The following is a 25,054-nucleotide window of genomic DNA, read 5'->3' on the forward strand; positions in this document are numbered from 1 at the left end:
ACAGAGAGAGAGAGACAGAGAGAAAGAGACAGAGAGAGAGACAGAGACAGAGAGAGAGAGAGACAGAGAGACAGAAAGAGAGAGACAGAAACAGAGAGAGACAGAGTGAGAAAGTCAGAGAGACAGAGAGAGACAGAGAGAGAGAGAGAGAGAGAGAGAGAGAGAGAGAGAGAGAGAGAGAGCTACATTGTCCTATATTATACATCTTCTGAAGAGAAAATGGAAGAGAGAGTCAGAAAACAGAATTAAAACTTTCTTGGCCCTTGCCAACCCAACTCCAAGTTCTTCTGTGTTGCTAAAAGTGACCTGAGTATGAGATTTTCTAGGAACTGCTAGAACAAAGTTTGATACTCCATAGAATGTGGCTGAACCAATGAAGATATGGGGAAGGGGCTAGCTGTGGCTAACTCCTCATTATACATGTATACTTTATATAAGTTGATTCCCATAGCAACCTTGTGAGGTACCTATAGTATTATAACCACATTTATCAGATAAGCCAACTTGAACCCAGATCTCTCCTAATTCAAAGTCTAGCACTCTTGCTATTATATCTATCGTCCAGTAGACAATAAATGATCACTGTCAATTTTTGATCAAAGGTGTATCATAATCTAATCTGTACATTAGAAAGAAAATCTCTTATCTATTACACTATACCTCTTTAAACCTTATACTTCATCATTTGTAACATGAGAAATTTTGACGTTTGGCCTCTTTTAAATCCTTGTCTATACAGTGAAAGATACATAGCATAATGAATAGAGAACCCAATTCAGAGTCATGAAGATATGGGTTCAAGTCCTATCTTTGAAACATACTGGATATGTGATCTTTACTTAATGTCTCAGCCCCCCAGGTAGCTCCCTGAGCTACAGAGAAGGCACCAACTTTTTTTGGTAGAGAGAATTTGCTCACTGGAAAGCACCTATACCAATGAATTCTTAACTGAAAGCAAAAGCAAAACAAAACAAAACAAAAAACAAAACAGGGGTGGCTAGGTAGCACAGTGAATAGAGCATCAGCCCTGGAATAGAGGAGCACCTGAGTTCAAATCCAGCATTAGACACTTAACACTTACTAGCTATGTGACCTTGGGCAAGTCACTTAACCACAATTGCCCTGCCTTTCCTCCTCCAAAAAGCAAAAATAAAATACTTCTCGATAGAGTTTGTAAAACAGAACAAATATTCCTGCCCTTCAAAAAAATGTGATAACCTAAAAGGATGGAATTATAAGATCCTGTGAAAGCTTCATTTGTATTTAAAGAATCTACTAAATCTTGGCTGTATACACCACTTCCCAAAGGAAGCTACATAGCACAGTGCAATGTTGTTGACCTGTTTCCCTCTGAATGCATTCTATTCAGAATGCATAGATTTAAAGAGTAACTTAAATGTTACTTGTAAGCTGACACTGTCTTGGATAAAATTTGAGTCCTTCAATTTTCAGAAAGCTGTGTTTTTAGTTCAACTTCTTTAATGGTGGGTCCAGAAGAAGAAACTCCAGATAGAAGAAACTCTATCCCCTGGGAACCCATCAGGCACGTCTTCTAGTATGACCCTTGTACTCTGGTACAGCTTAGTAGTGATGGAGTTGTGGACCTTCTCCAGTTATTTCTGCTGAAGCTCATATTCTTCTTCCTCAGCATTCTGGTTCTTATCCAGTCAGTTGATTATTTCATCATTTGTCAAGGATCTTCTGTTTGTCTTCATCACCAATTTTGCCTTGGAATTTCTTATACTTTACTACAGCTTTCATGTTGAAACCATGAGATTAAGGTGTGTTCTTGGAAGATACCTCTGCTTGGAATCTTAGAAGACTCTCTCTGCTTCTCATCTTCAGTCTCACATTTCTCAGTTTCCTGGACAATGCAATCAATGTCTCCTTTGCTCCGATGACATTTATCCTTGTTGATGGTAATATTATTCTCCTTGACTGCTCTGTGATCCACAGCAGTCACCCTGAAGATGTCATTTGCAGTAGTGTCAAATGTTACTTCAATTTGAGGAAGTCCCCTTGAGGCCGGGAGGATTCCTATGAGCTCAAACTTGCCAATAGCTTTGTCATCTTTTGTCATTGTTTTCTGACTCTCTTAAAGCTAAATACCAACCAGCACATCAGGCTGGTTGTGAGAGCAAGTGGTGAAGGTCTATGTCGGGTTGGTAGGGATAGTGGTATCACATTTGACTATAACACTTCAAACTCTGCCAGCAGTTTCAAAAACAAGGGAAAGAGGAATGACATCCAAAAGCAGTAAATAAGAAGGCAGAGTCAGTGCCTTCATGTCTCATTCCATCTAAGTGCTACTGTAAATGCAATGGGGACCCAGCCTTGATGACTACTGGCTGGTACCAATACCTTTCCAGTCTCACTGGCCACAGAGGTGCTCAAATTCTAAACAAAGTCCTAGAAGTTGGGTTCAGATTTTCAGGGACTTTTAGTTACCTTGATGATGCCCCATTTAAGATAGAGACAAATTCAAAACACCAGTTCACATTAATCTGTCCATTGAATTCTCCTTGAATTTCCTGGATTGTTTACAAGCTATTAGGGAAATACAATAGGAATTTTCTGGGGGAAAAACAACAGCAATAACAACCAAATGAATGAATGAAAAACAAAAACTAATAGAGTATGTAGAAGACATTAAAACAAAATCCAGGAAGTTCAATGGGAATTTGAAAGCAAGGCTGAAGAAGCAGAAGTCAAGGGTGGTAGCAAAATGGGTTTCTCAGACACACTGCCAGATCAAGAAGCCACATCTCATTAACTCCATTGACTCCAACTTAGAGAACAATAATTTTCTCACCCCAAACATTTTTTTTTTATTGTGGCATAGGTCTTAGACAATAATTTGCCCAAAGAGGGCTCTTGGTCTGTGTCACAGGACCAGGAAGTCTTGGCGTCCCTGGATTTGGAGCTCCATCACACACCAAATGGCTCTATCACATTTAGGTAACTGTGAAAATATATCACTTTCTTCCAAAGTCTCCCTCTGTCCTATCACTGCTGTGAGTAGTATCAAGTTTCTTTCCTTCCCCAAACTAGACAGCAAGAAAACAGCAAATCTTATAAATATTTTTCACATAACTAGCTGCCTGCACAATGACACTCCTCTGAATTCCTTACAGCCCTGCTCCCAGAACAATGTTAGTAATAGACACCTTAGGGGGAAAGTTGCAGCTTTAATTTGGCAAGGAGGCAACCAGCACTACCCTTCTCATGACTTCTGCCTTTCTTAAATGTTTTGTCAGTGTGTCCAGAAGAGTTATCACCCCCAAATACTGTACTGATGATCATGACTCACAATGTCAGGACATTGCTAGTGCCCAACATCCCCATCTGGTCCCAGGGTTAAGGTACACTGGTCTATTCAGACTTGTAAGCACTGTCTGCCAGTGGGTGGCACTGTGTGGAGACAGTGGACATATGGACACTTATATGATTGTGTCTTGAAAACTACAAAGAAGAAAGGACAGAACAGGTTCTTAATTATATGTTCTCACATGCATAGCTCTTTGAAAAGGGCCTTGATCCCATGATGGCAGAAGGAGCTTTGGAAATTTACCAGTGTTCAGAGGAAAAGACAGCAGAATTTCTTCAGTTAATGAGCAATTTAAGAAAATGGGCTTTGAATTGAAAGACATAAAGGAAGTTTTCTTATTACACAACAAATAACCAGGACAATTCATTAGAAGACATCATGGCTTGGGAAGAAGCAAGCAGAGAACATGGCCCCTGCTTACCTCCAAGCTTCCACTGGAGCATCTCTCCCTTTAGGAAGCCCCAAGTATTTCCATCAGTCCCTAGAGATCACCTGTCCTTTTAGTGGCTTCACATTCTCCTTAGCAAGAAAAGAGGATGTTGTTTTGGGTTTGTTGCTGTTGCTGCTGTTGGGGATGATACTTCTGTAGGCATTTCTGTACTTTATGGAGTCATCGGAGGTGGAGAAAGGTATAAAAAGTGTAATTTGTAGTTAGGAACTCTAAAACTTCCCCCAATTGTACTCCTCTACTTAATTGTATTTGTATTTTAGCGAGTGCCTTTCCCATCTTGGCCCTGGTATTTCTGGGGAAGTGTACATATACTCACAACCAAACACTCTTGGCGTATTCTCACTCTTGCCACTGAGTAGGAGATATAGGAGTGTTCTAGAGGGAAGAGACTATTTGAGGTTGTTAGTGTTGTTTTGCCTGTCATGTTTGTCCAAGACATGCCTCACTGTTAGCCCAGCTGAACTGGGATTCATATCTAGTGAAATAAGAAAGGGTGTTTAGAGCACATGCTTGATTTTTACTTTTATTTTAATCTTACAAATGAAATCCATGTTAGAATCTAACTTAGTGTAACAATGGTTGCTAAACTGGTATAAGGCATAAAGAATGTCACTGAGTTTGGACTGTGCATCCTTCCCCTTCTGGTAGGCGTCATTGTACTTATCACACTCAAGTCATGGTTAAATCCTAGATCACAATGGAGGAGGGCAACTAAATCTAGCCCTTGACCACCTCCCCCAGGCTTGAAGTTCCCAGTTCTAGGAAACTGTTCAAATGACATTTTAATATTCACTGTGAAACAAGATCTTTGCAAGTACTTACAATGGGGCTGATGACAAGAGAGGAGTAAAGGTAATCTAACAGAGATATAGTACAAAGGACAAAGTTATGCCATGACATTAGTTGGGCAATTCTAGCACCAGCTGGACTCTGACTACACAGAAAGAGGTTATGTATTGTAAACTTAGTCTAACTCCCTGTCTCTTCATTTAGGAACACTTCTGATCCTCTGCCCTGCTTCAGTGAAATTAAAATAACTTTTGTTGTGGGTTTTTGTTTTATTTTGTTTTTTTTTACTCTGAGCTTGAATTTTTTGTTTGTAGATTTAACATTAGATCAATGTACTCTGTAATAAACAGTGTGTATACCTTGACTTCCTTCCAGCTTGAAATAAACAATATGAGAAGGTGACAATAGTCAAATAAGGTCAATGTGGAATAAAAACACATTCCTTTCCTCCCAGATTATCATATTAATGGTAGAGGCACTTACCTCTGGTTGACACTGAACATACACTTTGTTATCTCTGTATACTTCTCACAGTTGATTTCACAAAAAATAGAACGTTCCTTCATTGCAATAGACCCTTTTGGAGGTGTTCTCTGCTTAGTAAAGAGTAGATCAAAAAGAGATTCTGTAACATTAAACAAAGATACAACGAGGCAGAATGAATTCTGTCTGCCCTAAGCAATAATCCAAAAGTAAACACAGGGAAAAAATAGATTGTTTTGTTTTTTGGGGTTTTTTTTTTGCTTTTTTTTTTGGAGGGCAATTGGGGTTTAGTGACTTGCCCATGGTCACACGGCTAGTTTTTGTGTTAAGTGTCTGAGGCCAGACTTGAACTCAGGTCCTCATGACTCCAGGGCCAGTGCTCTATTCACTGTGCCACCTAGTCTCCCCTTCAATAGGTTGTTAATCAGATATCAATTAAATGTTGACTTGGCATTAAACTTAGGTCTACAAGGACATAAAGTTAAGGCAACATTAAATTTCCTTACAACAAAAACGAACTCTTCATTTCTAAGCTACTTCTCTCAAACAAGTCAAAATCACTTTCTCTCACACATTCCTTAATATCAATGATTATGTTTGACTTTATTAAGCTCCTACTATATGACAGATACCATACCAAAGACTGGAGATGCAAAACTAAAACAAAGAAACAAAAAATTCCTTCTCTCATAGAGTTTCCAGTCTAATGGGAAAACAGTATGCAAATTATCATGTGGGTATAAATAAGGTCTAGACAGGATAAATGGGGGAAATTTATACTTCTTACAGAAGGTGAGAATTTTGCTGATGTTTGAAAGAAACCAGAGAAGCCAGGAATTGCAGAGAAATCCAGGCATGGAGGACAGCCAGTGAAAATGTTCAAAGTCTGAAAATGGAGTGTTGGGTAGAGTTCAGTATCATTGGATTATTGGAGGACATGGAGGGAAGTAATGTGTAAGGAGCCTGCAAAGGAAGAAGAGGGCTAGGTTATGAAGGGCTTTAAAAGTCAAACAAAAGATTTTTAATTTGGACCTGGAGGTAATAGAAAGTGACTGGAATTCATCGAATAGTTAGATGATGTAGTCAGAACTATAGGAAGATTTTTTTGATAGTGGAAGGGAAGATGGTTTGGAGTGGGAAGCAGAGATACAGGGAAACCAATCAATAGGCTATTGCAATAATCCAGGTGTGAGGTGTTGGGGATCTGTATCAGGATGGTTGCAGTATCAGAGGAGAAAAGGGGGACTACGTTAGGCAGGTAAGTGGTATGTAGTGGATAGAGCACTGGACCTGGAGTCAGGTAGACATGAGTTTATTTCTGGTTTCATATACTTCTATATGACCCAGGGTAAGTCACTTAACCTTTGTCTACCTTAGTTTCCTTGATTGTAAAATGAAGATTATGACATCAGCTACCTTGCAGTGTTGTTGTGAAGATCAAATGAGAGTATATTTTTAAAGAGCTTGGCCCATTGCCTGGCACCTAGGTGCTACATATTAATTTTTCTTCCCTTCCATTACACAAGAGATACTCCCGTATGATAAAAACAGAAGATATAAAAAGTTCTATCTCATAGGTCTTATACTAAGTGTGAAAAGTCTTTGAAAGACACTTGAGAAAATAAAATGACTACCAGACAAGTATATACCGATAGAATGAGGAATTTTGCCACATTCTGGGTTCTGTATAAAAGTACTGAGTTAGAATCAGGGAATTCTAGGGAGTATTGAGTCAAGTGAGAAATCATTCTCCAAACTCCTGAGAAAGACCCTGGGAAGAGAGAGAGAAGAGGTCTCAGTTCCAGCCTTGGCATAGGTCTTTCCCCACAGCCCTCATCCCTTTGGCTGAAGGAGGGACTTGCAAACTTTTCTGAAGGTCCAGAGAATTTTAGACTTTCCTTTTTCTCATCAGCATCCTAGTATTACACTACAGGCCAGCAACAGCTGACAGCAGCATGTTTTGGTGCCAAGGACAGACAAGGCCCAAATTTCTCATGCTTAAGGGGAACTTTAATAAGTGTCCTGTAAATCAGAAGAAAGAACTTGAAAAAAATAAGAGCCCTTAGTTACTCCTTGTAACATGTACGCTTCCTGTTTGAGCCCACTTTCCCTTGGAATCTCTAGGAACTTGTATCACATTTTTGGTAGGATGTTTTATAACAACTACTTTTACTCTATCACCTTAGTGAGAATACCTCTTTCTAGAAGCTTCTGAAGGCTGAATGACTTTATTCTCAAATGATAATTTCTAGAAATAATAAAGAATTATATTCCATCTCCTCAGGAGTATCTCTAGTTCTCTGAGGGGGAAACAGAGACTTGCGCCAGAACCTGAGACTTTTCTGTGAGAGTAGGAATTAGTCTAAGGATTTCCAGAACTTATATGATCTACATGGACATTTGAGACCTTGAGTTTTACTACTGCTTGCTGTCTTAGATTTTTTACTCTCGCCTGTATATTCATGTCTCAACAACTATTTCTTCCTATTAGCAGCGCTTTATTACCTCTTTTCAAAGCAGCACCATCAGAGTTGCTAGATATGTGTCTCCCCTACTCTTAATTCATCTAGTATCATCTTAAATCATTGACTTGGGTGTCCCTGAAGAAAAGAAACTAGAGTTCATTATGGTAGCCTATACTTGTATAATACTTTATTGTTTACAAAGCATTTTTCTTTCCCCTTCTGAAAACAAAACAAAACAGCAGATGCAGAAGCAACAGCAACAAAACCTTGTGTGATAACTAATAGAAGTATCAATAACCCTGTTTTTTCAGATAAGGAAACTGAGGCTCAAAACAATCAAAGGAACTTGGCCAAAGACACATAGCTAGTTTTCAGTGGTGAAGAAACCCATTCTCCAATTCAAGTCTTTTTGTTCCCAAGTTCAGTACTTTTTAGACTATACCACCCCGCTTAGTGTCTGGTGACATGCTATGTCCATGGCACCTGAGATAATATCTTCCTTTCTGACATTATTGAATAGACAATCAGGGAGAGGAACTGGGGTTGTTCTGTGTATTTGTTTGTTTATTTTTTGTTTCTCCCGCTGATCAATCTAATAAATCAGTCTGAGTGACGGGAGATGATATTTCGCTGTCTTTCTCAAGAGCTATCTGTTGTTTATTTTACCTTTTACTTCTCAAGACTGTTGAAGAGGAATCAGGCAAATAAAAGGTAAACATCCATTTTAGTGGTCATTGACAAAGCAGATTTGAGAGTGACTGATGAGGATTTGATGAATTAAGGGGTGAATTTATTGCTATTCAGAAAAGCTTCCAAGATTCTCCCTCCTTTCAGCACTTTGTCAACTTTATTTACAGTGACTTGACCTGTACCAACTGAAAATGACACTGTTTGTATATTACCCAACATTCAGAGAAGACAACTCATCTTTAAAATCTGTTTCCTGGATTGTGAAGGCTTGGTGCCCAGTGGCAAAGACATTGACAACATTCCAAGATTGTATGAAATATTTCTTTTTAAACCCAAAGAAATAAAGAGTAGGTAACAAAATCACCAGTGTTTTATCCAAACCTTCAGTTCATAAGAATTTTCTTAGCCCACAGTCCTTCAATTCCACAAACATGGGTCATCTAGGTGGCACAGCAGAGAGAATGTTGGGCCTAGAGTCAGGAAAACTCATGAAACTTATGAAAACTCATCTTTATGAATTCATATCTGGCCTCAGACATACTGACTAGCTGTGTGACTCTGGGCAAGTCACTTAATCCTGTTTGAAGGAAATGGGAAATCATTCTAGCATCTTTGCCAAAAAATGGGGTCACAAAGAATCAGAGAAGATTAAAATGACTAAACAACAAAATTTAGCGGTGAAAAGGCATTGTTCTCAACAGGGAAGTTTAAGAGGAGCGGATACAAAGGTAAATGTCTACATGCATCTATCCTAATTGAGTTTAAGCTTAGTCTAATACCTTTGGATCCCTAGCACATTATAGTTCCTTAATAAATGTGTGTTGCTCAAATAAAGCACAATTCCCGTCTCCAATAAAAATTCATATTTAAATACTGATGGAAGGTCCCAAACTCCTTTCATATAAATCTTCTTTGACCTCCAGGGAAGCCCTGTAACATAGGTAGTTCATCCTTAAGCCCATCTATAGATAAAGAAACTGAGACCCCGAGAAGGCAAACAATTTGAACTCGCCCAACATTATTTTCAGCATTCTTTCCATGACATTTCACTACCTCTAAACCTACAGGTCAATAGGGGAGATAACCCAGGCCAACAAATAACACAACTATGTAAACAGACAAAATACCATTAAGTTCATCAAAGATGACCTTAGTACAATGAAAACCTTGAGGAGGGAGAGAATATTTGTAGCTGTATGGGATCAGAGTGGGCTATAGGGAAGGGGCAAGAATAGAATAACATGTGTTATTTGTTCATTTTCATAAAAAAATGTTAATAGCAGAAAAAAAGAGAAGCAAATAGTAAATTACAGTAGAAGTTCAGGACACACATACAATGCATCTTGCAAGTCAAAGAAGTAGTCATTCCATTACCTTAGTTTTGTCATTATTTTGTTTAAAAACTTTCACAGTGGCCATATCGCCCACATCTTAGTCTTGGTTTTATGTTTCAGCCCAAACCACTACCATAGGTATTACTACCTACAAGGTTTTCTTTGGGTTTTACACTGAAGCCAAGAAGACAGATGTTTAGCTGAGTGGAATTCACCATGATCTTTTTGAGGACTGAGGTACTCAATTCAATTTTAAAAATTTACTTTGAACACTAGAAATGTGTTGGGCTTGTATTGAGGCTTTAGACTCTGTGGTTTCATTCCTCCACCTCTAGTCCTTGTTTCTACTTCTCCTAAAATGTTTGCATGACATTTCTACTGGTTAAAATCATACCTGTCTTCTAAAGCCTGTCTCCAATAGCACCTGCTTTATAAAAACCTCTCTGATGCTTCTATATAGGATCACAGAGGCTATCTAGTACAACCTTTCCATTTTACAACTGGGAAAGCAGTCCTCAGGAAAGTTAATGACTTACCTAGGGTCACACAGTATCACAAGTGTGGTTCTACATCTGTTCACATCTACTCTTTGAACTCCAGTTGATATTTATTATCTGTAAGGTCTAATATAAAAATATAAAATAAAATAAAAACAAAGATTCTAAGAATCATGCCCCCTAGCTGGGTATCCGCTGACCCCCTCCTCCCTTTTCAGCTTCCTTTTCTGTATTGTCTTCCCCATTAGATTGTAAGCTCCTTGAGGGTAGGGACTGTCTCTTTCTTATTTGTATTGCTATCACTTAGTACAGTGTGTAGTACATAGTAAGTGCTTGATAAGTGTTTGTAGAATTAAATTGAATACTTGTCTACTTGCTTTTCCTCACTTTTGACATTTCATTTCCCATTTCTGTACATTTGTACTGGCTATGCCCCATGCTTAGAATATACTTGTTACCTCTGTCTCTTAGTTTCCCTGTCTTGTGTCAAGATTCAGCTCAAATTCTAACTTCTGCAGAAATCCTTTTCTGGTCTCCCTTCCCTGCCTTCCCCCTACCACAGTCCCCTTTTGTCTAATCTGTATTAATTTTGTATGTACCTATTTCTTTACATGTTGCCTCCTCAATTAGAATGTAGGCTTCTTAAAAGAATGCATTGTTTTTTGTTTATTTTTCATCTCCAGTGTTAGCTCAGGGACTCAGGCAGAGTAAATTGCTCAATAAATGCCAATAACTTAATCTTTCTTCACATCAGTTTCCTCAGTCACATCAGGTGCAGAAAGTTTGTCATTTGCTTCAGATAAATCTAAAGGCTAGTTACGTGATGGAGCAAAGACTTCAATTCAATTCCTGTCTGAGTACCAGGTCTAGTCCCTATAACATATATCCCAACTCACCCCTACCACAAGAACCCAAATGCCTACACTCATGGAGAGAGGGATGCTAAGTCAGGGCCATAGCTTGGAATCCATGTACTCTGAGAGCCTGCATCATCAGAAAGTTCATCCAATACAACTTTGCTCTTGTTTATGCAGATACCTCATGGTGCTGAGTGTTCCACTGAACAAAGGAAGCTTTAACATAATCAGAAAGGGGAGGTGTGGACCAGACTAGAGAGGAGGTAGTGTGACTTCTCCTCCTGCCAAACCTTTCAGCACAGCTAATCGTGGTTCAGCAGCATCAATGGGATTTATTGGTTTGTCGAAAGTGAGAGAAGTTTCTCAATAGGCGATGATAAACAAAGGAGAGTTTTACAATACGAATAATTCTCAATTCCCACATGAGATATAATTTCACCAACGAGTCTGAATGGAAGTATTGAATGCACAAGGTTTTTGTAATTATGATGTGGTCAAGCAGCTGGCTTCCTTTTTTTCCCCCATTAGCATTTTTAGCAATGTTTCTATGCCATTGTTTGTTGATACATCTTCTGGGGTTTGACAACCCAGGTCTCTGGACACTTGCATGATGTGGTTATTGCTATGGCCTATAAGGCAAGTGCTGACTTCAGCAATGGTGGGCTATTCTCTTGGTTCATCTATTTCTTATTCAAGCCTCTCACTGCTCATGCCAAGACAGGAAGTATAGCTCTGTGTTCTTGTCCTCTTTCAAGATGGTCCATTTCAAAATGCTCCTTGTCCAGATAATCCATGTTGGAAAAAATATTTCAGAGAACATCTAATATCAAACCTACCAGAATAGGAATCTCCTCTATAAGTGACAAGGTATCTATCCACGACTAGTGGCCATCTCATCTTCCCTTGAAGACTTCCCAGTGATGGGGAACCTGCTACGTATAGAAGCAGGCCATTTCAATTTTGTACAATTCTGATTGTTAGGGCATTTCCTTCCCTCTCCTTATGCCAAAATCTGCCTCTCTAGATCTTAGAAGATACTGTGCCATCTTCTCTCAACCCATTTCTCTTAATTCAACCTTATGAAATCAAGCAGAAAAAAAAATCAAATCTCTCTTCCATGTGATAATTCTTTAGATATTTGAAGATAACTTCCCCCACTGTAAGTCTTCTCTCTTTTAGGTTAAATGTATCCAGTCCTCTGATTAATCCTAAAATGGTGTGGATTCCAGTCCCTGACCATCCTGGATTCTCTCCTCTGGAAATTTGTGAGCTTCTTACTGTCCTTCCAAAAATGTGGCAATAAGAACTGAAAGACTGAAAAAACTTCAGCTTGAGTCTGGCCAGAAGACGCATAAGAATAACGTTCTCTAATATTTATCTGACTGCAGGGTAAAACATCAGTGAACCGGTAAAAAGAGTTAAATGGATTTTCCTTCTGTGTTTATACTTTGCAAAATGAAGTAAATGAATAAATCTAAGCAGATAATACATATTTATTCAAACAAAAACCTAAAATGTTTTAGAAAATTTTAGCTATCTGGATCCCTTGGGAAATAATTTATTCTGGGGTAGCCTTTTTATTAGAGGGGGATAGTTATTTGCATTATCAGATAGTTATCTTAGGGGAACCAATATATCAGATGATTTCAAATAGAAGAAGCAGTATATTACAATTAAAACAAAATTAGATTTGAGATCAGAAAATCTGAGTTCATATCAAAGCTCTGGCACATACTATAGACCCAACACGACCTTGAGCTCCCCACATCCTCCCTTTGGGCTCAGTCTTCTCATCTGTAAAACGAGGGAGTTGGATTAGATGGTCTCTGAGCTTCCTTCTAACTCTAAATCTGTGTTATGATCCATTTTGAGAAAGAAAGCTTTCTGAGATGTATGGAAAACCTCTTAATCATAGAATGCTAAATATAATTTCACTCAATTTAGTTCTTTTGAGCTATGGAAATACAGGCAAGCCATTTCACCTGAGTCTCAGTGTTGTTGTCATTCAGTTGTTTTCGTCATATGTGACTCTTCACAACCCTTTTTGGGGGTTTTCTTGGCAAAGACACTGGAGTGGTTTGCTATTTCCTTCTCTAGCTCATTTTACAGATGAGGAAACTGAGGCATACAGAGTTAAGTGACTTGCCCAGGGTCACACAGCTAGTAAGCATCTGAGGCCAGATTTTAATTCAGGAAGATGAATCTTCCTGACTCCAGGCTCAGTACTCTACACACTGTACCTACCACCTAGCCACTGAGTCTCAGTGCCTTGTTTTATATAAAATGAGGCTGATCACACCTTCACTACTGTCCTCATCAGCTTATTATGAACTACTCAAATTTGCCCTTCCTTCCTGATGGGTTATTTGCATGTGCAAATATTCGGTTTGGTTTCAGTCTAGCTGTGGTTCACTCCTGTGGTAGCTAGGTGGTACAATGGAGAGAGCCGTTGCTTTGCAGTGAGGAAGACACGGTTTCAAGTCTGACCTCAGATACTTCCTAGCTAAGTGACCCTGGGCAAGTCACTTACCTCTGTCTTCCTCAGTCTATTCAGCTATAAAATAGGAATAATAATAGCTCTTACCTCCCAATATGATAGTGAGGATCAAATGATATGATATTTTTAAAGTACTTAGCATTGTGTCCAGCACATAGCAAACACCTAGTAAACATTTATTTTCTACCTTTCTTCCCACACTCTCCATTAAGCATGCTCTTTCAAACTTAAAATACTATAGAAATATGAGTAATTGTTAGTACTGTTATAGTACTTATAATGAATATAATTACCAACAACAATCGTTAGACTAGACTGGAATATTGAAATCCTCTCAAGATTTATTGGATAAGGTTAAAATATTTGCCCCTACACTGAATGATCTTAGATGGCTGTGAATTTTGAGTTCTTATGTAGAGTCTTTATAGTTTTTTCTATGTCTTCCCAAGCTGTCAGACTGCCAACTATTTAGCTGTGCAGGTGTTGGTGAGCTGGCCTTTGGCAACAACCTCTGCCTCCTAATGTGTATTTAGAATATCCTATGGACTTGGAATCTTGATAGGCCTGCCTATCTCAATAGGAATTTCCATAAGTCAAGCGTGAACAGGCCCAAGTGTGGACCTGAGGGGCTCTCCTTGCAGTACAATGCATGGGTCTCTGCTCATGGACTTCTGACCTCTGTTTTCCAAGCTCAGGCTTTGTTTGTACTTCCTTCTTTGTATTTACATATCTTCAGATTACTGGAGAAAGCCTGGTGACTGAATTCTAATCTAGGGAGATATTATTGCATGGTTGGAGTCAGTAGAGACTCAGTTTGATCACCTTCCCCATCTAGGTCTTGATGTGCAGTTCTGGACAATGAAAATTGATGTGCCAAATGACCCTGAGGCCCCATAAGATCCTGAATCATTAAACCAAAATTCAATTATGCCCACTAGGCTGCACTTGCTAAGTAAGGCAGGAAAGTTGACTCAGACATTTTATTACACCATAACTGTGACTTATGGGAATGAAAAGCCATTCAGAACTTGTGATGGGCAAAGTGATCTTATTGGGAAAATTCAAAGGAATTTCTTTGCTCAGAGTTTCTCTGATGCAGCCATTTGGTGGTCTATGTTTAAACCATTCAGAAAGAGAGCTACAGCAGTGAAAAACCCAGTCTGTCACTGGGTCAAATAATAGTTTATTTACTGGTCTCTGGACCCCAGAAACAGAGGAATAGAGCTGGAGAGGTTCCAAACTGGCTGTCATTTTATAACCCTGTGACCTTGGATTAGTCACCACCCCTAGCTGGGCCTCAATTTTCTCATCTGTAAAAGGAAAAGGATTATATTAGATAAGACTTTCCATTTCGAAATTCTCTGATTCTTTTAAAGAATACAGAACCATACCAGCCTAAGTACTAGAGCTGGGATTTGAACTCAAATGCAATCTTGTTTTCCATTGCTACTGTCAGCTTCAGCCTTCTCTTCTAAGCCTTGGAGGGTGATGCAATAAGCCACTTAAGTGCCAGGGAGAAGACTTCCCACAGAGTCCTCCAGGCAATCCTTCTCTCCCAAAGCCACTGCAACAGACAACCAACAGTTAGAGCCTGCCAATGTCTTGGCCTGGGGGCATGCATCCAAGAGGGCATGCACCTGGAAGTAAAGTTTCCCAACTAACTCAGCGCAATGGGCTCCATAGAGCCTGAATAACACAGAGGTCATGCGCCCTCCTTCCCTAGACAAAAGACAGAGCCAGCCAAAAAATCCTCACTGATGAGACAAAGCAGAAATCTGGGACTAGATTTTGTTCTTTTTTGTAATAGAAGGAGAAGGGAAATAAAAAAAAAATAACAACAATGTTGTCTACCAACATTTTAGGTACCTACTTTGTGCAGGGTCTGAGATAAATAAAAAAAAATAATTCATATAATACAAGATGGGCTGTGTAGTACAATGGAAAGAGGACTGAATCTGTACCCATGGATCCTGATGGCAGCTTGGTGGTGAAGTGGATAGAGTTCTGGGCCTGGAGTTGGAAGATTCATCTTCCTGAGTTCAAATATGGCCGCAGACACTTACTAGCTGTGTGACCCTGGGGAAGTCATGTAATGCTTTCTTCCTCGGTTTCCTCATCTGTAAAATGAGCTGGAAGGGAATGGCAAACTGCTCCAGTATCTTTGCCAAGAAAATCCCAAGTGGCATCATGAAGTGTTATACACGACTGGACAATAACAACATTAGTCCTGATTTTAGATCCAGGCTCTGCCACTCAGTGTCTATGTCACTTTAACTCTGAATACCTCTTTCCATATCTGTAAAATGAAGATGTTGGAGTACATGACCTCTGAGGTCTCTTCCATCTTTACACTCAGATGATCTTCTGGTTCCTCTCCTGCTGGAATAGTTTTCAGTGACATAAAATTCAATAATCCAGGGTTACCTCCATTCCATGGTGAGGCAGCAGAATAAGACTGTATTAATGAAAATAATAAAAATAATCACTCACTCATATCTGTGGAATTCTATGGTTGACAAAGCACTTTCTTCACAGATATATGTGAAGCACATCCTAGAATATATCACATCCATATTTTTAAGCAAATAAACTGCAATTTGAAGAGTCTGACCATATTTAAGTGACTAGTAAGAGGAGCAGGGACTAAAGCCTAGCGCCCTGACTCCTGCTCCACTACTTTTTCCCACTCTAGGTCTTTTCTGATTTCATAGGACTCTGCTGATGTAGAGATTCTCCTTCCTGGCATTGACAATTGACAGGGAGAGGATTCCGGGAAGGTGGCAAAGTAGGTGAGAAAATTCCAAACTCTCAAGATTTTCCCCACAAAAGAGATAAAATAGCACCTTAGGGAGAGCAAAGTGCAGGTTAAACTAAATAAGAATAGGGGCACAACAAGGCTCTCCCTGGGACAATTGGAGAAAATTGGAAGAAAAATCGTGGGGCTAGCTTTGGTCACTATGAAGAATAAATACCTCCAGGCTAGGGCCCACTTTAACAAGATGCAAGCTCCCCGGGAATGGCTGAGTTGGGAGACTGCCTCTGCCAGCCACAGTAAAGTTTACCCCAGGATAGTGAGAGGAGTTGGGCTATTGAGCCAGCTAAGATTTAGGGAACCTCTACTGACAAAGAATGCCAGACCTAGTTGTGTTGTGAAGAGTGGCCAGGGCAAGAAGGAACCAGCACATGCCCTGTGAGTGCAGAAGCAGTGGGGCAGAAAGTCCCTGGCTGTGGGCACTTATAAGAGGTTGGAGGTTGAAGTTCAAGGCTAGAGGAACCAGCTGAAATCTGGGGCAAGAGGCACCATCCCCCATACCTCAGGGCTAGAGGTGATTACAAAAATTAAGCGCTTACTACCAAAAAAAAATGCAGAGGCAAAGGAGAAAGGATCCAATCATTAGAAAGTTATTATGGGAATAGAGAAGACCAGAGTTCATCTTCAGAGGAGGATATTGAAGCAAAGAAACACTCTTCTACCCCAAAGTGTAACATCAAATGGTCACCCAAAAAGAATTCATAGAAGAACTTAAAAAAAAAATTTAAAAATCAAATGACAGAGATGGAGGAAAAACTTAAAAAAAATAACAATCCAAGAAAAACAAGAAGATTACAAAAGAAAGGTAACCAATTAGAAGAGGAGATCCAGAATCTTAAGGAAGAAAATGACACCTTTAAAATTAGAGTTGGGCAAGGTGAAGCCAGCAAAGTTATAAACGATCAAGACATAGTTAAACAAAATATGAAGAATGAAAAAATAGAAGACAGTTACTAAGGACCAATATCTTTTTCCTTTCTATACTATCACCTTTGCTGATTTTAGATTTTCCTGTAACTTCAATCAGTGTAATGTAGATGACTCCCAAATCTATATTCTTACTTCTTATCTCTTCCTAGAATGTCATTTCTATTTTTCCAACTGCCTTCTGGACAGAAACCCTGCTAGCATTGCAAAGTGAACGTGAGAGACCTGGTAGTGCAGAAGAAATTGTGATGAATTTGGAGTCAGTGGATGTGGGTATGAATTCTGACTTTGTCACTATGGATATCACTTCCTGTGTGACCAAGTTAACCTCTCTGTATATCAGTTTCCTCAAACGTAAAACAATAGGGATTAAGAAGAATATTTCTAAGGGGTTTTCCAGATCTCTACTTAATAGTCTGTGATTGTATCCAGAGTAGATTTCCTCCTCTCTTTTACACTAACTGTGGCCCCTCTTTGTAACTTCTCTATGTCCATTCATGGCCTCAAAATCTTTCCAACTTCCCAGAGTCATTGCCCTGGGGCCATCTTTGACTCTTCTTTCTCCCTCATCTCCCACATCTTACTATTTGCCCAATCTTGTTGCTACCTCGGCAACATTCTTTTCATCTGGTTCCTTGACTTCACTGCCACTGTAACTCAGTCTTATATTTCTTCTTACCTGAACTGTTCCCTTAGTCTCTGAATAGCTTTTTTTCCCTCTTACTTGATTGTCCAATGTACTGGAGAGAGCCCTGGGCCTACAGTTAGGAAGACTTTTTAATTGTATGACCCTGGGCAGGTCATGTAACATCTGTCTGCCTCAGTTTCTTTACCTATAAAATGGGGATTGTAATAGCACCTCCCTCCTAGAGTAGTTATGAGGGTTAAATGAGATAGTATGGGGCAGTTAGGTGGGATGAGGCAGTGTGATACATAGCGCGCCAACCTTGAAATCAGGAAGATCTAAGTTCAGATGCAGTCACAGATGATTCCTAATTGTGTGACTTAAGTCACTTAACTCCTGCCTCAGTTTTTTCAACTGTAAAATGGGAGTAATAATAACATCTACCTTGCAGGGTTGCAGGTTATACTTAATAAATGCTGGTATCCCTACTTAATTCACCCTGAATCCAATTCATCCTCCATAGCACCTTGGATAATTTGTCCAATATGCTAAAATTATCCTATTAGGCCTCTGATAAAAATTTTTCAGCAATTCCCCATTGCTTACAAAAATCATTCAAGTCCCTCTATAACTTGGCTCCAATCAAGTGCCTAGATTTTTCACATTCCTGTTCAGGGGTTTTCCATTGCATACAAACTGCACTACTTTCCATTTACCATCTACCTCCCCCTCCTCATCCTTCCTTTTTCACCATTCATTTATCCATTCCTACAATAGACTCTCTTCTCATCTGCATCTATTGATAACCCTTTTCTTCTAGGACCCTGATCAGATTGCTCAGATTCCAGTTCCTTCATGAAGATTTCCCTGAATCCATGCCCCTACTACCCCAGAGAAAATTATTTTTCTTTCCTCTAATGCCTCAAGCTTTGCCTGACTCTCCCTTCTCCATTGTGCTTACCCCACTCCCCACTATTTCATAATTATTTGTATGTACATCCTTCCACTACTACCCAGTAGAGTGTAAATTATTTCACAGCAGGACTTACAATGTGTCTTTTGTTTTTGTTGTTGCTTTTTGGAGAGGGAAAGGCAGGCAATTGGGGTTAAGTGACTTGCCCAAGTCACACAGCTAATAAGTGTTAAGTGTCTGAGGCTACATTTGAACTCAGGTCCTCCTGACTCCAGGGCTAGTGCCCTATTCACTGTGCAACCTAGCCGCCCCATGTATCTTTTTATCACTAGTACTGACCACAATACTTACCATAGAGTAGGCATCTAACATGACTGTCAAACTGGCTATTTATGGAGAAGCAAGCAAAATCTTAGTTAAGATTATCTTTTAGTTTAGTTATGTTTTTTAATTATACGCTAATTGCAACAATTATTCCCAGACCTATGAGAGAAAGCTCATGCAAAAGAAAGAGAACTGACTTGGGATTCAGGTGACCTGGGTTCAAAATTCTGCCTCTAATTTATTGGCTCTTTACTGAATTCCTCAGGGCTGCAGTTTCTAGTGTAAAAAATAAAGGATTTGACATAGATAACTGTTGATGTCTCTTCCAAAAGTAAATCTATGACTTCCAATCGAATTCATTAAATTTCCACCCTTTTCTTCTCAACAATTACTCTAGCTCCTTCCTTTGGCCACATAAGCTACTTAACTTCCACTCCATTAGTGGCTTAAATCAGAAGGCAATTATGACGATGTCTTGGAACTCAATCTCCAGAAGATAACTTCGGGTAAGGAGGCAGCTTCAATCCCAGTCTATTCAGCTCAGCAAGCATTTTTTTTAAGCAATTGGGGTTAAGTAACCAGGTTACTGTTTACTCAAGGTTACATGGCCAGTTATTTCTGGGTGTGGTTCTGAGTATCTGAGCCTGAATTTCATCCAGGTCATCCCAACACTGGAGCCGGTGCTTTTACTTGCTGTGCTACCTGGCCGCCCCTCAGCAAGCATTTTTAATCACTACATACCAAACAGAGTACAAACAGTCTTTTGTGGGGAATAGAACAAATAGTTAACGTCATTATTTTGGGAGTGGGAAAGGGAAGACAAAGGATATTAAATGCAAACTATATTCAAAATAGTTTCCAGAATGGGTAGTTGGGTTTTATAGTGAATGGAGTGCCTGGCCTGGAGGCAGAAAGATTCATCTTCCTGAGGTCAAACCTAGCCTCAGACACTTGCTAGCTGTGTGACACTGAGCAAGTCACTTAACTCTGGTTTCCTTAGTTTCTCATCTATTAAACAAGCTAAGAAGGAAATGGCAAAGCACTCTAGTATCTCTGCCAAGAAAACCCCACGATGGAGTCACAAAGAGTCAGACATGATTGAAATAACTAAACAACAACAACAAAATGTTCAGAGGGAGAATAGGAGTCTAATAAAAAGGAAAGTTTATTAGCAATCATATGGAGATATAGAGTGGGCCAGTGGATACAAAGGGATGAGTGGTTCATAGACATGGGAGGGACAGGCTGAATCCCAAGTTAGTGTTTGTCCTTTTGTATGAGCTTTGTCTGCTAGGTCTGGAGATAATTGTCCCAATTACTATCTCATTCTGAGAGAGAGAAAGAGAAAGAGAGAGATAGAGATAAAGAGACAGAGAGACAGAGACAGAGAGACAGAGACAGAGAGACAGAGACGGAGACAGAGAGACAGAGACAGAGAGACAGAGACAGAGAGACAGAGAGAGACAAAGGGAGCGGGGGGCGGGGAGAAAGGGAGGAGGAGAAAGGAAGAAAGTAAAGAAAGAAAAAGAAAAAAAGCTAAAGATAGTTTCAAATAAGATTTTTTTTGTATCTCTCTTAGGTGTCCCAGGAATGGAAATTTTGACATGATAGCCTTCATCTCAGAAGCACTGAGCAAAAAATCAAAGGATATTCAGATTATAACATTATTACAGGAAGGGACCACAGAGGCCACCCAATCCAACCTCATTGGAAACAAAACCAGAGAAGTTCAGTGACCTACTCTAAGTGATACAAGGAGCTGTTTTAGTTGTTTTTCAGTCACTTCCAACTCTTCATGATCCCATTTGCAGTTTTCTTGAGAAGCATACTGGAGTGGATTACCATTTTCTTCTCTAGCTCATTTTACAGATATGGAAATTGAGGCAAAGAGGGTTAAGTGAATTGCCAGGGACACACAGCTAGTAAGTGTCTGAGGCTAGATTTGAACTCAAGTCTTCCAGATTCCAGGCCAGGTGCTCTATACACTGTGCCATCTAGCTGTCCCAAGTAGTTAGTGATATAGGTCAAATTTGAACCCAGGTCTTCTGACTCCACATACAGTGCTCTCTTCACTGTTTCACACTGCTTTGGGGGAAATAACTTGTCCAAGATCAACCAGTTCAGAATCACAGCTAAGATCTAGATGTTGTCCTAGGAATAAATTATTTACTTTTTGTGTTTAGCTGCCTAGTTAGACCTATTTGTGATTGATCTGCATAAAATGGTTGGATGGCTGGGTGGTTGTTGTCCTTCATTTTCGAAGAGGACCGGGATGACATCACTATGTTAGAATCAAGTTTCAGTGTGTCTGAATGTGACTGACCAGACCAATATGAGCTTGGTATGTTTTACCACTAGTCATGCTTTAATAGTCCTTTTGAACATTTGGGGTGGATTCTCTAAATTTCTGCATCTTGAGTTCCTTTTGAGCTATTTCAATTCTGCTTTGCTCATAGAACACAGCACCTTCTCTGATGAGGGCACACTTTGTTGGGTGGTCCAGTGCCAGTGTATCCCATGTCACACAATCAATTACAGAATTCTTAAGAGAGACTTGGAGAGTGACCTTGTATCCCTTTTTCTGACCACCATGTGATCACTTTCCCTGTGTGAGTTCTCTATAAAATAGTCTTATTTTGCAAGCATATGTGTGGCATTTGAAAACATGGTCAGCCTATCAGAATTTCACTCTGCAGTAGTTTGAATGCTTGGCAGTTTAGTTTGAGAAAAGATCACGGTGTTTGACATATTTTCTTGCTAGATGACCTTCATAATCTTCCTAAGATAATTCAAATGGAAGCAATTCAGTTTCCTGTCCTGGCGCTGGTATACTGGACATGTGATGTTAAAAGAAAAAAGGAATCTAGTCATTTAACAATCTAACCCTCTGGAAGATATCAAAAATGAAGTTCCAAAGTCCCTCTTGTGTTTGATCAGAATTCAGTGATTAGATTGTTTCTCCTTAGAGATTCTCCACCAGCATATGACTTAGGAAGTATTTCAAGTCAATCACATGGAACAGAAAACTGGATATTCATCATGGCAAACTTAGCTGAAATATAACAATGGATGCCACATTTTGCCCCACCCATCCCTACCCTCATCTTACGAATGCCCAGTGCCCTCAGTGGGCTCCTATGTGTAATGCTTTCCCTTCAGCCTCCCCACCCCCACCCAAGAGGAGCTTTCCTTTAGAAGGTAGAAGATATATAAGTTTCAATCACTTATTTTGTGTTTTCTCATTGGGTCTTTTTTTAAAAATAACCATTCTGAAGAAACTTGGCATGTGGTATTTACTAAGACCAAACCATGGCAAACAGAGCTTTCTGTGTGGTTTGCCTCCACACCCACACATTGTACCTTCTACAGAATTTACAGTGAGGGATCTGTCCTGGGAAAGAGCAAACTGAAAAGTAAGATATATCACCCCACCCCCTTAAAAAAAATCCCCTTTAATGCAAAAATTCAAAAACCTTTCTCAGAAAGAGTTGCCTCTTTTGTTAATATATGTATGTGTGCGGGTATGTGTGTATGGATATATATTAAAAGCCAGAAATAGATTTTTCTTAGACTCTTGTTTACTCAGATTTCTTTGCTGTTAACAGGAAAAAAAAATGTTCTTCCATCACCACCCAGAGATTTTTAGGAACTCAGAGAGAGATATGCTAATGCTTTTGCTTGAATGAGTTGTGCTCCTCACATTGCTTATTAGAAGGTAAATGCATAATTATAGGGTACACTCATATAAGAGCAATAAACTTTATGTGTGTGTTTATAAAACAGTGTTTACATCAGCACTGCCATGTAAATAACAAATAATAATAACATTGTCAAGTAAATGAGCTCCTTAGATGCAAGAGCATTTAATATGGAACTCTGTATAATTAATATCCTTGCAGCTTAATGTGATGTTTAAGATTCCTTTCTCCCCTCTCCTTGTGCCCCCCCCCAATAGGAGGAGAGAAACAGAAGTTGTTTAATTTGTCGTGGCATTTTCATATTAGAATGATGCCAAAATATACCATGCTGATATATTCTATTTTTTCCCTTGGGTTTATCATAGATATTTCAGTTGGAAGTAACCTTATTGGGCATAATGAAGAAAAAAGCATATAAAAACCACACACACATACATACACATATATACACACGTGTACATTGTATGTGCATGCAGTGCATTGTATAGACATGTGGTTTTAATATACATACACATATGTATGTGTGTAATATATGTTCATGTACACACATGGTTTTATAAGGTATATATACTGCATATATACATATATGAACACACACATTTTATACCTACATGTATATATACCATATTATTATCTCAAGGCATGTAAAATGCATTATAACTTGGGTGTCCCAATATTCATATGGAGAAAGTATAAGTATTACTGCCTGTGTTCTTTGACAAGTCAAGGTAACCTATACAATGGAAAAAATACTAGATTAATAGTACCTTACTCAAATTAAATGTTTATTAAATGAATAAAGGAATCTGAGAACCAGCCCAGTCTACTTTTTGCAAGCTGAATGAATATTGTTCTCTCTGGCTCTAAGATTTTCATCTGCAAAATGAAGGAGGTCAAACTAGGTTTTGTCTAAGACTCTTTCAGGTTGTAAGTCTTATGAACCTCTTAGTCACTCAGACATTCTGAGTCTCAGTTTATTCAACTGTAAAATGGGGATTTTTTGAAGCTAGAAATCCTGGCCCTTTAACCCAAGTCTTCTGAATCTAAGTACCATATGTGTTCTTTCTCCTAGGCCATGCTGACCTCTCAAGATGACCTCTAATGAGCCTGCTGAGAGCTTACTTATCAGAGACGTGCTGTCCTGTCTATTTCCTTCCCAATAGCGTGTAAGCACAAAAGAAGTTAATAAAGAAAGCCCAGACTACAGTTATTCAAGTAGTAGGTTATCTTAGCCTCTCACCCAGAATTCACTCACTCAAGATAGCTGTCAAACTTCCTGAGCTATAATGAAAATGGTAACACCCAGGCATTCTGGGTGTGTGTGGGAAGGTGGGAAGAAAGGGAGATGGGAAGTGAAAGTAAGCAGTAGGGGAAAACAAGTGTCTATGTTACAGTAGCATTAAATTTGGAATCTAAAGACCTAGGTTTAAATCCCTGTCCTTATGGTTCAGTCATTTTGTCCTTTTAGTCTCAGCTCAGTCATCTACAAAATGGAGTTGAGGATACTTCTGGGAAGTGTGCTGTGGTAGATAGAGGGTTGGCCTGAAAGTGAGGAGATTCTGGGTTCCAAATCCTGCTAGCATCATCCTGAGGAAATTATCTAATATCTCAGAGCCCCAAGCACCTCCCTTAGACCAGATGTTACAGATAAATTGCTGATCTGCATGGTGCAACAGTTTCTTTCTACACTAGGAGTTCCCTATGCCAGTGGAATCATAGGTCTGGATAATACTAATACCATCAGCAACAACATTGTGCTGCCTGCGTCAGGAGGTTATTTTGAGGAAAGCACTCTGCAAACCATAACAAACTCAGAAATCTGGGTTATTCTCATCCTCATCCCACCCCACCCCCACCCCAACAATCTGGCCAGCTCAGTGAGGATGCTACATCCTAAAGATATTTCAGAACAACTGGTGTGTCATACATTCTGATGGCTAAGATCTTAGAATATATTATGCAAAAAATGTATTCTGCATTATTGTTAAATGTTAAATGATCCAAAGAGAAAAAATGTACTCTCACGGTGTAACAGCAGTGCTTTTAGGCAAACCTGTAGATGCATTTTGTCTTTGGTCCCCTTTCTTTCTATTGAAACCACCCCAATTAAGTATTCATTCCACGTTCCCCATCTCTTTTGGCCTTCCTTTACTGGCCCAAGGCCCATCAGCAACTCTATTTCTTTTAAAAGGATGATCAAAGTTTATTCATTTCTTTTTTTCCCTTTTAAAAACTTTAGTATTTTATGTCCCCCCAGTTACGTGTAAAAACAATTTTTATCATTTGTTTTTAAAACTTTTGAGTTCCAAATTCTCTTCTAGATTATTAATTTCTACTGAAGTCAACGTAAACAAAATTACTGAG

At 39.2% G+C, this 25,054-nt stretch overlaps 2 pseudogenes; one reads left to right on the forward strand and one right to left on the reverse strand.

The window, feature by feature from the left end:
* Positions 1 to 1,478: 1,478 nt before the first annotated feature.
* LOC138143566 (heat shock cognate 71 kDa protein pseudogene) lies at positions 1,479 to 2,765 on the reverse strand (annotated as a pseudogene).
* Positions 2,766 to 2,830: 65 nt separating this feature from the next.
* LOC138143567 (ubiquitin-associated protein 1-like) lies at positions 2,831 to 3,832 on the forward strand (annotated as a pseudogene).
* The last annotated feature ends 21,222 nt before the right edge of the window (positions 3,833 to 25,054 follow it).

This window comes from Petaurus breviceps, unplaced genomic scaffold (genome assembly GCF_028583685.1).
Source record: "Petaurus breviceps papuanus isolate PSGF00001 unplaced genomic scaffold, PetGlider_PUasm1.0 90644, whole genome shotgun sequence".
Classification (NCBI taxonomy): Eukaryota; Metazoa; Chordata; class Mammalia; order Diprotodontia; family Petauridae; genus Petaurus; species Petaurus breviceps.